This window comes from Dasypus novemcinctus, chromosome 17, assembly GCF_030445035.2.
Source record: "Dasypus novemcinctus isolate mDasNov1 chromosome 17, mDasNov1.1.hap2, whole genome shotgun sequence".
Lineage (NCBI taxonomy): Eukaryota > Metazoa > Chordata > Mammalia > Cingulata > Dasypodidae > Dasypus > Dasypus novemcinctus.
In genome coordinates, this window is record NC_080689.1 from 87,345,631 (window position 1) to 87,361,358 (window position 15,728).

At 40.6% G+C, this 15,728-nt stretch overlaps 1 protein-coding gene and 1 long non-coding RNA gene across 4 annotated transcripts in view; both read right to left on the reverse strand.

Annotated features, from left to right (window-relative positions):
• Window positions 1-15,728, reverse strand: part of LOC131274064 (protein IWS1 homolog) — a 132,882-nt gene that overhangs the window by 58,846 nt on the left and 58,308 nt on the right. The gene's annotated exons all lie outside the window — the stretch shown is intronic.
• The window catches only part of LOC131274070 (uncharacterized), a 35,256-nt gene continuing 28,248 nt past the window's right edge, over window positions 8,721-15,728 (reverse strand). Inside the window, exons 2-3 of the long non-coding RNA XR_009181281.1 lie at window positions 9,216-9,277; window positions 8,721-8,748 (exon numbers count right to left, since the gene is read on the reverse strand). This is a non-coding gene — a long non-coding RNA (uncharacterized lncRNA). The remainder of the gene's footprint in view (window positions 8,749-9,215; window positions 9,278-15,728) is intronic.

Consider the following 15,728-nt stretch of genomic DNA (forward strand, 5'->3'; position numbering starts at 1 on the left):
ATACAAATGCAGGATCTGGAATCCATGGGATGGTGCAGAGATGGCCAGAGCTGGGATTTCTCCGCAATGGGTTGTAGGACCCAAAAGTCACCTCAGGCCCTGGAGAAGTGATCTTTGGTCCATGATATTCCCAGGAGCCAGATCCAGCAGGCACTGAATTCCTAGTGTAGTCTATGACAGTTTCTCTAAATTTCCAAGCAAAGGAATTTGACCTGATTGCTAGATTGGACGCCCTTAAGGTGAATGTCCTCTGAAGAGTGAAACTGATGCAGAGGAAAAGGTGGGGCTCAAGTATTCTTGAAGGAAAGACAGAGTCCTATTTACCTGGGCCAGGTGACAGGACATGCATGGAAGGGACATGCATGGAAGTGATAACCCTGCCCCCTCCTCCCTAACCCTCAGCATAGTCCAGTCTTGGAAGTTTCACATTATGAAAGGAGAGATTCCTAGAACTCTTACTTTTCCTAATTAACATTTTCTTTCTAAATCAAACACAAAGCTTACCTGTGCATTCTGTTTTTTAAAAAATTATACTGTGATACCAAAAACATACATTCTCTTACATTAAGATATTCCAACATGTAAATATTTAAAACTCTAATCATTATAATGTAAAAAAGTTATTCTATTAATAACAGTATTGCAAAATAAATAAGGGGACATTAGTGACATGTAATCTTACCTACTTTTGTCATCCCAAGTAAGCTCTGAAGAGAAATATCATTCAGGCTTTATGTTTGTTTGAATCCTACTTGCATAAATAACTTCTAAAGAACTACAGCTTGAGAAAAGGTGCATGAGCTAAACCTGGATGTGAATAGGGAACTACAGAGGCTCAGAACCCCATGGCTTAGGGAGTTAAAAGAGTCCGGTCCCACCGAGATAGAAAATAGAGCTACAGATAGCCCTACTGGCATGAGAAATACCCCAGATCATTTTTTTTCTGACTATGAAGTGAATGAAGTCTGGACATAAAGCCATGGTATCATCCTCACCTCCACTACTAGGGATGTGAACTCATACATGAACAGGATCATCAAGAATCTTCTTAATGAAGGGAATGCCAATGTGCTATCCCTTAAGGGTGGCCTTAATTCAATATGCATGAAGGCCTTATAAAGAGAGGAAGTGTAGACAAATTCATGAGCCAGAGCAGGAGACATGTATAGATATATTATTAAATGAATGGTCAAGTAAGGGTTTGCTGGAAAGCTGCCACCAGCTTCAGGGAATATATCACCAGGCTAATACCTAGACTTTACTTCTAGCCACCTAAACTTGAGACAGTCAATTACTGAGTATATACCAACTAGCCAATGGTATTATCAGCCCAGGCAAACTACCTCAATCTAACTCACCCTTTTCTAAGATACCTGAATTGGTGGCACTCAAGGTCACTCAACAGTGTTCACAGAACTCAGTAACGAAGGGAGGGACTTGGTTGAGTTTAAGTGGATTGGAGGTCAAAATTTGGTCCTGAACAGGGCTAGAACCCTCTCCTCCAAATTAAGGTGTCTTGGGAAGCTATAACTGAGCAATCTTAGGGCTTATGTTGAAAGGGTTACTAGTCCCTGAGGAGAGGTTCTCAGGACACGCTTCATTTACCTGAACTTATTTTTACCTTCCAGTTCTTATCTCCACCTCCATGTTCACACACAAGTGAATCCAGTCCACTAAACTCTTCAGGAATGCTGAATTTCCTGTAGTGTCAAAGAGTAAGTTAAGAGTCATCTGAGGGAAGCAGACTTGGCCCAGCAGTTAGAGCATCTGTCTACCATATGGGAAGTCTGTGGTTCAAACCCCAGGCCTCCTTGACCCGTGTGGGGCTGGCCCGTGCGCAGTGCTGATGCGTGCAAGGAGTGCCGAGCCATGCAGGGGTATCCCCACGTAGGGGTGTCCCACTTGCAAGGAGTGTGCCCCGTAAGGAGAGCTGCCCAGTGTGAAAGAACGTACAGCCTGCCCAGGAATGGTGCCACCCACATGGAGAGTTGACACAACAAGATGATGCAACAAAAAGAAACACAGATTCCTATGCTGCTGACAACAGAAGCAGAGGAAGAAGACACAGCAAATAGACACAGATAACAGAAAAGGCGGGGGAGGGGACAGAAATAAATAAATCTTTAAAAAAAGTCATCTGAGTGCATATCAACTTGTTTTCCTTTCCCTCCTCATCCTACCACTCCACACTAACATTTCTTTTTCCCCTCCTTCCTCCTTTTTTTTTTTTACATTTTGAATTCCTTCTGTGTATTCCCAGGGAAAAAAAAAAAAACAATATAAATATGCTCCTCCTCCTAAAAAAGTGTAGCCAACTCCAGGGAAGAGAACACACTTGCATTTCCAGAGTGACATGTGCAGGAAAAAACCTGTTGGGGGAGAGCCCAGCCTAGAAACAATTTCACAGGAGCCCCTCCATACAGTGTGGTTCAAGGCTTCTGCCTTCCAGCACAACTGCTTGCCTGGGCAATTCAGAGTTACATGAGTTAATTCAAGATGCATGGTAGATTTGGAAATGTGTGCAAAGTTAAAATACAGTGGGTGAGGAAGTTGGAGAAATTTTTTTTTATTTTTTTATAAAGATGGAGAAAGGGAAGTGCTACAAAGAAATGCTTACAAATAAGAAGCAGAGGGAGGGGAGGTGGTACAAGATGGTGTCCGAATACGTGCACCATCATCATCTCTCCTGCAAAAGGACCAGCTAAGTGGTGACAGAATCCTGCCAGAGTGGGCTGTTTCAGGAACCTACAAAGCAGGAGGTGTCTGGACATCAATCTAGAGATACTGCCACAAAATTAGGGCTTCCTCAAGGTAAAGCTGTGGGTTTCTAACACTGAACTAGGAAGCCATGGGAAAACAAATCCCTTCCCCCTAGGACTAAGGGCCTCAGTGCTCCCTGAGAACTACCAGTCACACAGCAGCATTCCCAAGCCCCAAGTTCCCCAAACACGTGAACCCCAAGCCTGTGTTTCCTGAACCCCTGCAACCCACATTTCACAGACTTACGTACCCCAACTCCACATCCTCCTGGGCCTCTGTTTCTCAAGCCCAGCCCTCCCAGAAATCCGGCATTGCCCTCGTCCTCTTGTCATGGACTATCTCCAAGAATGGGAGGGTTTAGGTGGGAGGTACAGAGGGGTCCAAGGAGTGTGGGTTCAATTATCCGGTCCCCCATTTTATTGAGTTTGGAGGAGCATATCAGCTGACTTGGGGAGAGACTAGGAAGAGAGGAGAGGCAAATTCTTTGAGAGAGCCTGATTTACCTAAATGCCCTGCGGAGATAGGAAACTTGGTCTGAGAGAAGGTGGAGTCAAAAAATTAACTAGTCCCCCTGTAGCACACCTGAGAGGGACAGTAAGACATGCTTTGCAGGCTTCCAATAGTATATTTAGGGTCCCTGGCAAGAGGTGGGTGCTCTCTCTCAAGAAATTAAGAGACATTACTTTCTGAGGTGAATTGGTTCACCAGGGGCCCATTTGAATGTCCTACCGGAACCCTCACACAGCCTTCATATTACCTTGGGAGAGAGGGAAGTGAGGAAGGGAAAAAGGGGGAAGGTCAGACTCCTAAGCAGTTTATTCAATTGCAAAGAGCATTCCTTGCCTAAGGCTTTGCTTGTTTGTTTTGTGTTTTTTTTTTTTTTTTTTTTTTGGTTTGTTTACTGCTTTTCCTTCCTCTTTACCCACCGTGGCCCTTTTTTTTTCTTTCTTTTTTTCTTGCTTGTTTTTTTCCCCCTTCTTTTTTACTTTTTTTTTCATTATCTTCTTTTTTCTTTTCTTTTTTAATATTAGATATTGCAGGCAACACTTCTTCTTTGCTGTGCTTCCTCATCCTCAATTTCCTCTTTTCTGTGTGTACTGATTTTGGCTACCAATCCTATTCCCTTTCCTTCACATCTTTCTAGCCTCCATCATTTATTGTTTCTCTTACATTCCACCTCTCTTTGGTTAGTCGCCAATATTTCTGACTTTTTATCTCTAATACCTCTATTCTGTTTTCTATCTTTTATTCACTCTTTATATTTTTGTCCTTTCTTTTCTCTATCCCTCTCTGCTGACCACACTGACCTTTTTTTTTTTAATATTTATTTATTATTTTTTAATTACATTGAAAGAAATATATGAGGTCCCATTCAACCCCACCGCCCCCGCCCCCCACTCCCCCCACAGCAACACTCTCTCCCATCATCGTGATACATCCATTGCACCTGGTAAGTTCATCTCTGAGCATCACTGCACCCCATAGTCAATGGTCCACATCATAGCCCGGACTCTCTCACGTTCCATCCAGTGGGCCCTGGGGGGATCTACAGTGTCCCGTAATTGTCCGTGAAGCACTATCCAGGACAACTCCACGTCCCGAAAACGCCTCCACATCTCATCTCTTCCTCCCGTTCCCCACACCCAGCAGCCCCCATGGCTACCGTTCCCACACCCATTCCACATTTTCTCTGTGGACATTGGATTGGTTGTGTCCATTGCACACCTATGTCAAGTGAGGGCTTAGATTCCACATGGGTACTGGATGCACTCTTCCCGCTTCTAGTTGTAGACACTCTAGGCTCCATGTTGTGGTGGTTGACCTTCTTCAACTCCATGTTAGCTGAGTGGAGTAAGTCCAATAAGTCAAAGTGTAGGAGCTGAAGTCTCTTGAGGCTCTGGGCCTGGCACACTGACCTTTTAATTCATACTATATTCCTTCCCATATTCAGTTTATGATCTCATTATAGGTATATCCATTCTCCTAGATCTCACATGGTTCTTTTGCGAACACTCACTATCAATACTACTATTATATTTTTCTTTTCTTACCCCTTTCACTTTCTCTGGTCCTAATATTTTCCTTCAAGGGAACTTAGCCAACAACAAGGATAAACCCTGGCCCAAATACACAAAACTGTCCTGTCTCGGATCCCATCTCATTAGGCCACCCAGTACACCCACACTTATCTGGAGACCTAGTTTGGGTAAAAGACTGGGAAAAGGAGCCCCTCCAGCCCACCTGGATGGGCCCACATACTGTTATCCTTGTAACTCCACTGCTCTTAAAGTTTCAGGTATTGTCTCTTGGATTCATCATACTAGAGTTAAAAGGGCACACTTCAATTTAAAAAAAAAATCAAGACTACTGGATAGCTTACCCTGTACCTGACTCTTCCTTGAAAATCCTAATTGCCCAGAGCCACCGAGAATCATCATCACCCAACTAGATGTACTCCTGTTCCCTGTGGTTCCTACTACTCTTTGGACTGCTCAGCTTCCTGTTTTGGACTGGAAGCTACACCTCCCAGAGACTGGAGTGTAGCTGAAAGGACACTAATCTTAATAGTGTACTTGAGTCTTGTGGGATGCTTTGCTATTTTAAGTTGTTTTTCTTCACTTGGCTTGGGGCCACTGCCAATGCTTACCCCCACTGTACTGGGTGCTACAAGGCCATAGTATCCACTGCGACACAGAGGCTAAAGCAGCTCAAGAAAAAATGGTCTCCTGTGCCTGCCTTTAAATATTACACTTACATGCCAGCAAAATGTTACGATATCCAAACTCTTACCCTATGTTCAGAAAATGGGCAAAAGTTCTGGATGGGTGTAATGAAACACTGGGCCAACTGCAAAACATGGGGTAAACCAGGGGAAACTATAGGCTGGACCTATCGCCCACAAATAGACATGTCTGATGGGGGCGGAATGCACAACCAAGCCCAGGAAAAAGTCCTAAAACAGATCTGCGCCAAACTCATCTGACTAGCCAAAGGTCCCAAATATCTATATCAGTGGGCAAACCTCAAATGACTCTGCCAACTTACTCAGCTCATAGCCCCCATTCAGCAGGTGGAGCAGCTAGTCAACACCACTAATACCCTCCTCCTTAACACTCACCTGGACACCAATATCTGTCGACTGTGCCTGCCCCTCTCGAGAAAACCTTGTAGGCACCCCATCTCCTCCAGGGTGGACCCCCAAACAAACCTTAGCTAAAATTAAAAATGTAGTTGCCCCTATTGGCTCCATGGCCCTCAACATCCAGCTAGTTCTCTCAGAAGGCAATCAAAACAATATAACCTGCTATCTGGGGAAAAACTCTGATTTAACACCAGAATTGGTTGGGAAAATCCCTGCAAACTTATGTACTGCCAGTAAAACCCTAGCAAACAACGTGACCCAGTGTAACCTCCCAGGATTGTTCTTCCTATGTGGGAGCACTGCATATAGATGCTTAGAAGCCAATTGGACAGGGAATTGCATCATGGTGTTCTTAACACCAAAAGTGTCAGTATATACTGAAAATGAGGTAGAACAAGCCCTTAACCTGCACCAAGAGTGGGCCAAACAAACATTGCTTGCCACCACCCTTATAGGAGCAGGTATAGTTGCAGAAATAGGAACTGGACTTGGAGGATTAGGTTCTTCCTTCAACTTTTATTACAAACTCTCCTGAGAATTAAATGAGGGCATAGAACATGTTGTTGACTCCACAGTCTCCCTCCAGAGCCAAGTCAACTCACTAGCCACAGTAGCCCTGCAAAACAGGAGAGCCTTAGACCTATTAACAGCAGAAATAGGAGTAACATGCATCTTCCTCAGGGAAATATGACCTTGCAGGAAAACATCAAATGAGTGACCCCTGCCCCTGCTTCTGTAAATCAGTCTGTGAAAACATGGCCTAGCAGGAGAATATCTAACAAGTAATTTCTGCCCCTGCATCTGTAAATCAGCCTTTAAAAGTGCAGCCTTGCACCTGCATTCTGCTTCTGAAACCCTGCCTGCAAAATTTGCCAAGCAGTGCATTAGCCAATTAGCAAAAGTTATGCCGATCCCACCTGAAATCCTATATAAACCTACAGAAAATGAAAAATGGGGCTCAGAATTTGGACATCGACTCTACTCTGGGCCCACATGTAATAAATCTGTTCCTCCATGTCTGAGTGCTGGATTTGAGTTTCTCTGTTATTCAGTACTCCTGACTTTGCTGCAACAAAACAATGAAACACCTTAAATGTCTAATTTGTGTTATTATGGGAACCATCTAAAAAATTAATTTATGATGTAAAACACAAAGAAAAAAATAGATCAAATTGATCATTATTGATGTTTCATAACCAGAAAATGTAAAATAAAATAAAAGATAGGTAAAGGAAAGGTTGACGGAAAATATGAAAAAGTTTCCTCATATTTCTAACTAAGGCATCTGAAGGGATTAGAAGCACAATCTACAAATGTGTAAATACTAAAATATGCATTATGACACTGTGTCCCATAACTCCATCTGACTGCGAGCATAGCCTAACCTCCAATAGCTTCTTTACACCTTCCAAAACCACCTTACACAGATCCATTTATGCTGCCTCTGCTTTTGTCATCACTTAATGAAATTTTAAATTCAATTGGGGAACTGGATTATTGAATTTTGGGCACAATATTTTATTGTAATTAACCAGTAAACTGTTACTATAAAGGTCATCAAATATTGAAAATTAAAATATTGAAATCCTAACATTTAAAAGTAACTGCTCTTTTTCATATACTAGTTTCCTTCTTGGCTTCCTTTTTTGTTACGTGTGTATATTCATGAAATGATCTGGCACTCTATCTACACTGGCAATAAGCACTCATTCAGGAGAGTAGACATAGGTTGAGCATAGAGGGTCTCTAATCCAGGTGAACAAGACTCTTCGAAAAGACTGACATAGGCAAAAAAAGAATTTTGGGGGACAAAATAACCCAGGGGGATTTTTATTTCTTACCTGCTGCTGTATGTGAGGCCCATGGCTTGTCAGATTGGAGCATTTCATGGGCTCATGAAAATAATGTTATGAAATATACTAAAGTATCTCTCCAATTATAATTAGATTCGTCAGGGAATAAAGAGTGATCCAACTCTAACAGATGTTGACTTTCTTGTCTTAAGTGTTGACCTTGAACTCTTAGATCTGTGGATGGCAAAAAGAATGGGAAATTTACAGTGAGATGCTTTGAGAAGGGCCCTGGGTTATGTTATACTGGCAGTATCTTGTAACAATGGGCAGTGGTTGGGTACTCTACAGGCTTGCAAAATTTCAAATACATGAACAGATGCTAATTTTGTCTAGTATTCCCATGTATGTTGAGTAATATTACCATGTCTGAGTTTTAAGTGCATGTTTACAGTTTTAACATTCAGGCCACATGCCTGGGTACATATCTTAGCTCTAAGCCATAGAAGCTAGTAACATTGTTGACAGTTGTCTCTGTGCCTCTCTTTTCCATCTGATGTGTGTGTATAGTAAACACAGACACCACATATGGCTTGATCAGAGTTCAGTGAGTTACTATAGTAAATTTTGCTGTGGTTCAGAAGGAAGTATTTTGTTGTCAGAGTTGACAGTAATAATTTTCCTGTGTAAACATAACACTGTCTAGTATGAAGAAATACAAGCACACTCACATATATATACTCAGATATACAATAATATGATGTAGACTTGTTCATTGACATCCCTTAACTCTAATTCAAACAAATCCATACCACTGAAGTGGAATGGAGTTGCTTCCAGGGACTTCAGAAACGTTCAAATTCTTACACTTGAGATCGGTTTCTCTCACCACACCCCAATTCTTACTCTCACATGGAATCTGGAATTACACCAGTTTTCCCCACTAAAACCATCAAGGAAAAACCAATGGGACTCATCTGGATTTCCATCCTTTTCTATCCTCAGCCTGTGAGAGATGCCCAAATACACACCTTTTTCTCTTGTTCTTGAGGCCACCTGTAATGAAAGAAAGAACATATGAGGATCAGATCATGCTGTGTACTGTTTACACAGGTCTTTTGCTTTCTTAGTTACTCTAGAAAATCAGATGAGAAACCATGGTTGAGTCAAAGAACACAAAATCAAGAGTAGAGGACACCATTTGAAAAGGTGCACAATTTCCTAAAAGTTATTTCTTTCTCTTCCTTTTTGGTAGGCAATTCAAAAATTATTAATCCAAAGAGGAAACTTTGTCGCTGAGGAAAAGGTCTTCTATCTTTGAGTCTCCCACCCGAGGCCACAAAAACTGAAGCCTCTCTGTCACCAGGTATCTGTTAGTTAGAGAGTCTATCTATGCCCACTACCCACAATCAGACAGTACTGAATTCTATTATCTACATAATCAGGTTTTCAAATCTGAACTTGATTGAAAAAGAAACCTAGAAAGTAACACATCAATTTCAAACAAAGAAAGGAAGTCTTACCTTGGTCTTATATGGATTCTACACATCTGCCCTGGAATTAGGAAGTTCCTCCAACGGATCACCTGTGGAAGATGGGAAGATAGAGAGTAACTATCAGTATATTAGAAATGCACCTCGTGAATTACTCATGTAACAATGCTTGACTCTTACAATGTGCTTCTGTTTATGAATGTTTGTTAACAAACAAAAATTGACCTACTAGGCTATCCACTGCGCAAATTCTATTTCTCTTTTATCTATATATATTATGTTTTCTCAGTGTGGAAACTGCCTAAGTACTTGGTTATCTATCAATTGCTATGAGTTAATTGAACTAATTTTCTGAATATCACTGTGTATTGAAAGACTATTCACTGCACAGTGGAGAAAATGTCCTCTCTTTTCCCAACACTTACCATTATGGAGGAAAATGGATAGGTGAAAGCATTGATATATAACTATGTAAAAATGAAAATTTTAGATTAGCCCACAAGGATAAAAGCAAATGTGCATGTTGGTTCAGAAATTGATATTTAGAAATTCAAGTTTTTAGTTTTGGAAAACTAATTATGTGAATGGAAGGAACAGACCCCACATATACTTAGTTATATACTCATTTCAAGATGAATAGAAGTTGAAAAGTATGTTAAAAACAAACTTTCAGACTTATCATCATGTGAAATGTCTCACTTTCGATCACAGTAATTCCAGATTTACTATATAATCTGAAATAAATAATTGACTACATCCTTCCTTGGTAAAAAAAAAAATCACAATGGACATGGCCATGAGGAAGAGAGTGAAAGATACAGAAAATCATAAGAAATACTAAATTTCTCTAAAGGGAGATTCATTTTAAGGCAATGAGTTTGACAGAAGGACCTAATATATATATTCAACACTAAGAGAAGCATAAAACACATATAAAAGTCTGTAGGACCAATTGGAGACGATAAACTAAAGAAAGAAAAGAATATTTTCTGAAAAAAATAACCATATTTGGGGGGGTTGGATTAATTAAGTAGGTCAGTGATCATATCTCTCAAGCAGCAATTGAGATTTCCCATCTCTATGAACCATAGGAATGAATGTGGGAGCTTTTCCATCTGCTACCAATTTCAAATCTCACTGGGCACAGAGTGACTGTTAGAACCATGAGCCATATATGTATCATAAGATAACCATACCAACCAGTCATCGCAGAATTTTCAGAGTGAATGTATTCTCCATATTGCGAGGTCCAACTGCTGCCCTGTGACCATTTTCCTTTGCCACCAGCAATGAATGGGTACTACTGTTTTTCCACATCCTCTCCAATACTTATTTTCAGTTTTGTGTTTTTTAACAGTCATTCTAGTAGGTATGAAATGGTATCTTATTTTGGTTTTGAGTAACATATCTTAATAGTTAATGATGGTGAACCTCTTTTCACCTGCTTTCTAGAAATTTATACATCATCTTTGAAGGACATAAGTCTTTTTCCAATTTTTTAATTGGGTTGTTTTTCACTGTTTGTTGAACTTTAGGGTTCTTTATATATTCTAGAAATAAAACCCTTATTGGATATATGGTTTACAAATATTTTCTACCCTGGAATTAACTGACTTTTTGTCTTTGTGGTAAAGTCATTTTAGGCACAAAAGTTTTTAAATTTGGTGAGGTCTCATTCATCTATTTTCTTTTCCTATCTGTGCTTTTGGTATAAATTCTAAGAAAACATTTCCTAACACAAGATGCTGAAGGCCGTATTTATGTTTTCTTGTACAAGTTTAATGTTTCTACCTTGTCCCGGCCCAGGGGACGGTAACGAGGGCTCGAAACCTGCCAAGAAAGAACAGTGGGACAAGAGACACGAAGAATGACAGCAAGACAGTGTTCTGATCAAGCTGCAAAAATTTTATTGAGGGAACAAAGCATATATACTCTTGGGAAGGGGCAGTGAATAGGGAGAGGTGGAGGTTAGGGATTGGCTGTCGCTGTTGCTGCGGTAAGTGGCAGGGTTTAGGGATTGGTAGCTGCTGTTGCTGGGGTGGAAGGCAGACTTTAGTCTCACGCCTTGAGCCTGCACACTGCATTATCAGTCTGGGCAGTGGCGGGAAACGGAGAACAAAGGAGCAGGGACGAAGAAGAACAAGGAAGTGGGCTCTGCTCTGGCGGCCATGTTGCTGGCATTGCTGAACTCAGTGTATACTCATATTGACTGCTCCCAACATTACCTCTTCTAAGACTTTATAGATTTTCAGGTAATTTATGTACATGATATGAGATAGGGGTCTTCCATCTCTCTTTCGCATATGGATATCCAGTTCTCCAGCATCATTATTGAGGCTATTCTTTCCACCATTGAGTGGATTTGGAAGACTTGTCAAAACTCAATACGACATACACGTGAGGTTCTATTTCTGAAATCATGCAGTCCAATCAAAGAACCACACGCTCACAGGCATGTATAGTTTAATTACTTGATCTTCTGAGAGTCACAAAAGAACATCAAGCTGTAACAGATCTTAAGAGCACACAATTGTATGCCAACAATTTAGAAACCTAGACGGAATAGATACATTCCTAGAAACACATGAGCAACCTACAGTGACTCTAGAAAAGAAAGTCTCAACAGAGCAGTTACAAGTAAAGAGATGAAATCCACATCAAAAACCTCCAATCAATGATTTGAAAAGACAGCTCTCCACAGAAGATAAGCATAGGGCCAGAAGGACCTTGAAAAGATGCTCAACACCATTTGCCTTTAGGAAAATGCAAATTGAAACCACAGTGAGATATCTTTTCACTAAAATGGTTGCTATTAAAAACAGAAAATAACATGTAGAGAGGATGAGGACAAAAAGGAACACTCTTTCAAGGCCAGTGGCTATGGAAGAGAGACTGGGGATTCCTGAGAGATCTAAGTATAGAACTACCATATGACCTGGCAATCCACCACTAGATATATACCCTAAAGAAATGAAAGCAGGGTCATGAAAAGATGTTTGTACACCAGTGTTCATAAGGCCATTATCCAGAATTGTGAAAAGATGGAAGGACCTCAAATTATCAATCAACTAATGAATAGATAAGCAAAACATGGTATACACACACACACACACACACGCACACATACAGGCACAGATTGCAATATTATTTAGTCATAAAAAGGAGTGGAATTATCCCCATTATGCAAGCGTGGTTCCAAAAAAAGAAAATCTGTTAATATAATACACCATATTGACAAAAAGGGAACAAAAATGATCATCTCAATTTACGTGGAAAAGGCATGTGACAAAATCCTGGTTTTTTTCCTCATAAAATCACTTAGAAAAGTAAGAATAAAAGGAAATGCCCTGTACACAAGAATGAACACTGTGGCAGTTTGAAATAACCAATGGACCTCCCAAGCGTCATTATGTTTGTAAACCCCCGAAAGACATTATTTTGTAAATGGGCCTGTTCCTCTGAGTGTAACCCACTTTGATTGCCTTAGATTCACCACAGAGGTCTTTAACTAAATTACTAGTTAAGATTTGGAATTGTCCTGAATGACACTGCAATGACAGAAACAGACCATTATATATCCTGCCAAAACCTACAGAATTATGTGGGAGAGAATGTAAACTACAATGTAAACTATAATCCATGCTTGGTGGCAATGCTCCAAAGTGTGTTCATCAATTGCAAAGAATGTACCACACTAATGAAAGAAGTTGTTCATGAGAGGAAAAGTGGGAGGGGTGGGGAGTTGGGCATATGGGAATCCCTTATATTGTTTTTATGAAACATTTTATGTAATCTTAAGTATCTTTTAAAAATAAATAAAAATATATTTTTAAAATTGACCTGTGAAATGTGGGCTTTGATTCAACCAAGTCAGGAGGGTGTGACTCATGTTTGAGTACCCACCCCCTTATCAAGGACTCTTACTCAAGACAACACACAGGAAGAGAGAAGAAGACAAGGAACAGAGAACTTTTGTCAGTTCTGGAGCCCTGAGGAGAGATGAGTCATTTGCCTGATTGCTTGCCCAGAGAGACAAGCCCTATGCCAGCATAAAGCTGAGATTGGAAGAAACTGGGCGGGCAGCCTTAAGAGGAAGAAACAAGGAGGCAGAGAACACCCACCATCTTGTCTCAACACATGGCAATTGACTTTGGTTGGGAAGCAGCCATGCGTTGGAATCTGTATGGCCTTATAAGTGTAAGTTTTTACCACAAATAATTACTCTTTATAAAAGCCAAAAGATTTTTGGTACTTTGCATCAGCACCCCTTTGGCTGACTAATACAGGCATATAGGGAACAAACCACTGCAAATACCATACTGAATGATGAAAGATCGAAAGCTTTCCTTCTAAGATCTGGAGCAAAACAAGGATGCCCGCTGTCACCACTGCTCTTCAGCATTGTACTGGACATTCTAGCTAGAGCAAGCAGAGAAGAAAAATAAATAAAAGTCATCCATATTGGAAAGGAAGAAGTAACATTTTCACTATTTGCAAACCACAAGATCCATGTATAGAAAGCCTCATAAATCTACAACAAATATACTAACTAGAGCAAGAAAGAAATTGAGCAAAGTGATGTCCTATGAGATAAACACCCACAAATTTGTAATATTTGTGAATGATTGTAATGAGCGTTTCAAGGAGGAAATGAAGAAAAATATCCATTTCCAATTACAATTAAATCAACTATCTCAGAATAAATATAGCCGAGGTTGTAAAGAACTTATGTATGGGAACTACAAAACCGTGCAAACAGAAATCAAAGACCTAATAAAGGGAAAGACATTGCATGCTCACGGATTGGAAGGCTAAATATTGCCAAGATATCAACTCTACCAAAAACGAATGATAGATTCAATGCAATCCCAATGAAAATTGCAATAAACAGCTTTGCAGAAATGGAAGACAATCATCAAATTTATTTGGAAGGATATGCTATCCTGAAAAGTCACAACCATCATGAAAGACAGAGTTGGAGGACACACCTTTCTTGACTTGAAACTTATTACAAAGCAGCAGTGGTCATAAAAACATGGTCCTGGCCTAAGAATAAATATATAGATCAATGGAATCAAAGTGAGAGTTCAGAAATTGACCTTCACTTTCATGGCCAATTGATTTTTCCCAAGGATGCCAGGTACCCTCAATGGGGAAATAATGGTCTCTTCAATAACTGATGCTGGCAGAACTGGGCATCCATATGTAAAAGTATGATGGAGGACAACTATCTCATATCATATACAAAAATTAACTGAAACGTATAAAGACTTAAAAGAACTAGGAACATAAAACTTGTAGAAGAAAACTTAAGAAGTTCTTCAGAACCATGAGTTGGGCAATATTTAGTTTTGTTTTTTAAAAATATTTTTTATTATTATCATTCTTACTTTAAGGATACATAGATCACAGAAATTATTGCATTAAAAAATATAAAGGTTCCCATATACTGCATTACACACACACACACACACACACACACACACACACACACACACACTCCTTCCAATCGACAACTTCTTTCATTAGGGCGGTAGATTTCATTGCATTTGAAGAGCACATTCTGGAGCATTGCTACACTGCATGGATTATAGTTTATTTTGTAGTTTGCATTCACTCCCAGTCCTTTCAGTGGGTTATGGCAGGTTATATTATGCCCGCATCTGTCCCTGCAATATCATTGAGGAGAACTCCCAAGTCCTGAAAATGCCCCAATATCACACCTCTTTTTCCCCCGTCCCTGCCTTTGGCAACTCCCATGGCCACTGTCTTCACATCAATGAAATAATTTAATTCTTCCAATGCTAGAGTCATGACAATTCTATAGGAGAATACCAGTAAATCCATTCTATTTTATTCCTGCATCCTGAGGACCCTGGGATGGCCATGTCCACTCCAACTTTAAAATCAAAAGGGGGCTTAGATCCCACATGGCTGATGGGTGGAATTCTCCCGCTTGCATTTGTACACTCTCTTGGTTCCCTGGTGCAGTGGTTGACTATCCTCACCTCCCTGTTAGTTGACATGGGCAAGTCCAAAGAAAAGGAGAGTAGGTGTTACAACTCTGCTGAGGCCCAGGACCCAGCTGGCATATAGGCAGTCCAGAGATTCAAGTCTCCTGAGCATATGCCAAACCCAGCACCTATCACAGGTAAGGGAAAAGTGACAGAAGAAGCATGCATAGAGAAGTCACATCTGAATCCAACTGCACACTCAGGAGCACAAATTCCACTGATGAGGCAGTGAACTCCAGAGCCATCTGTCATGATCAGAGAACCTGGGTGTGTCTGTACCCCTCAGAAGGACCCTTCCCTGGGGTTGTACCTACTTTGGCTGTCTCTGAGATCCTGCTGAGATGAGCATAAGTGCAACCCCTCTGAAGACCTCCCAACTCATTTTGAAGTCTCTTAGCCATATAAACTCATCTGTCTTTACCACTTACCCGTTTTATTCAAGGTCTTTTTCTAGGTACATCACCAGCAGGTGTTGGTAGTAATACCTCAGTACCAGGGAGCCTCATGCCCAGAGTCATATCCCACACTG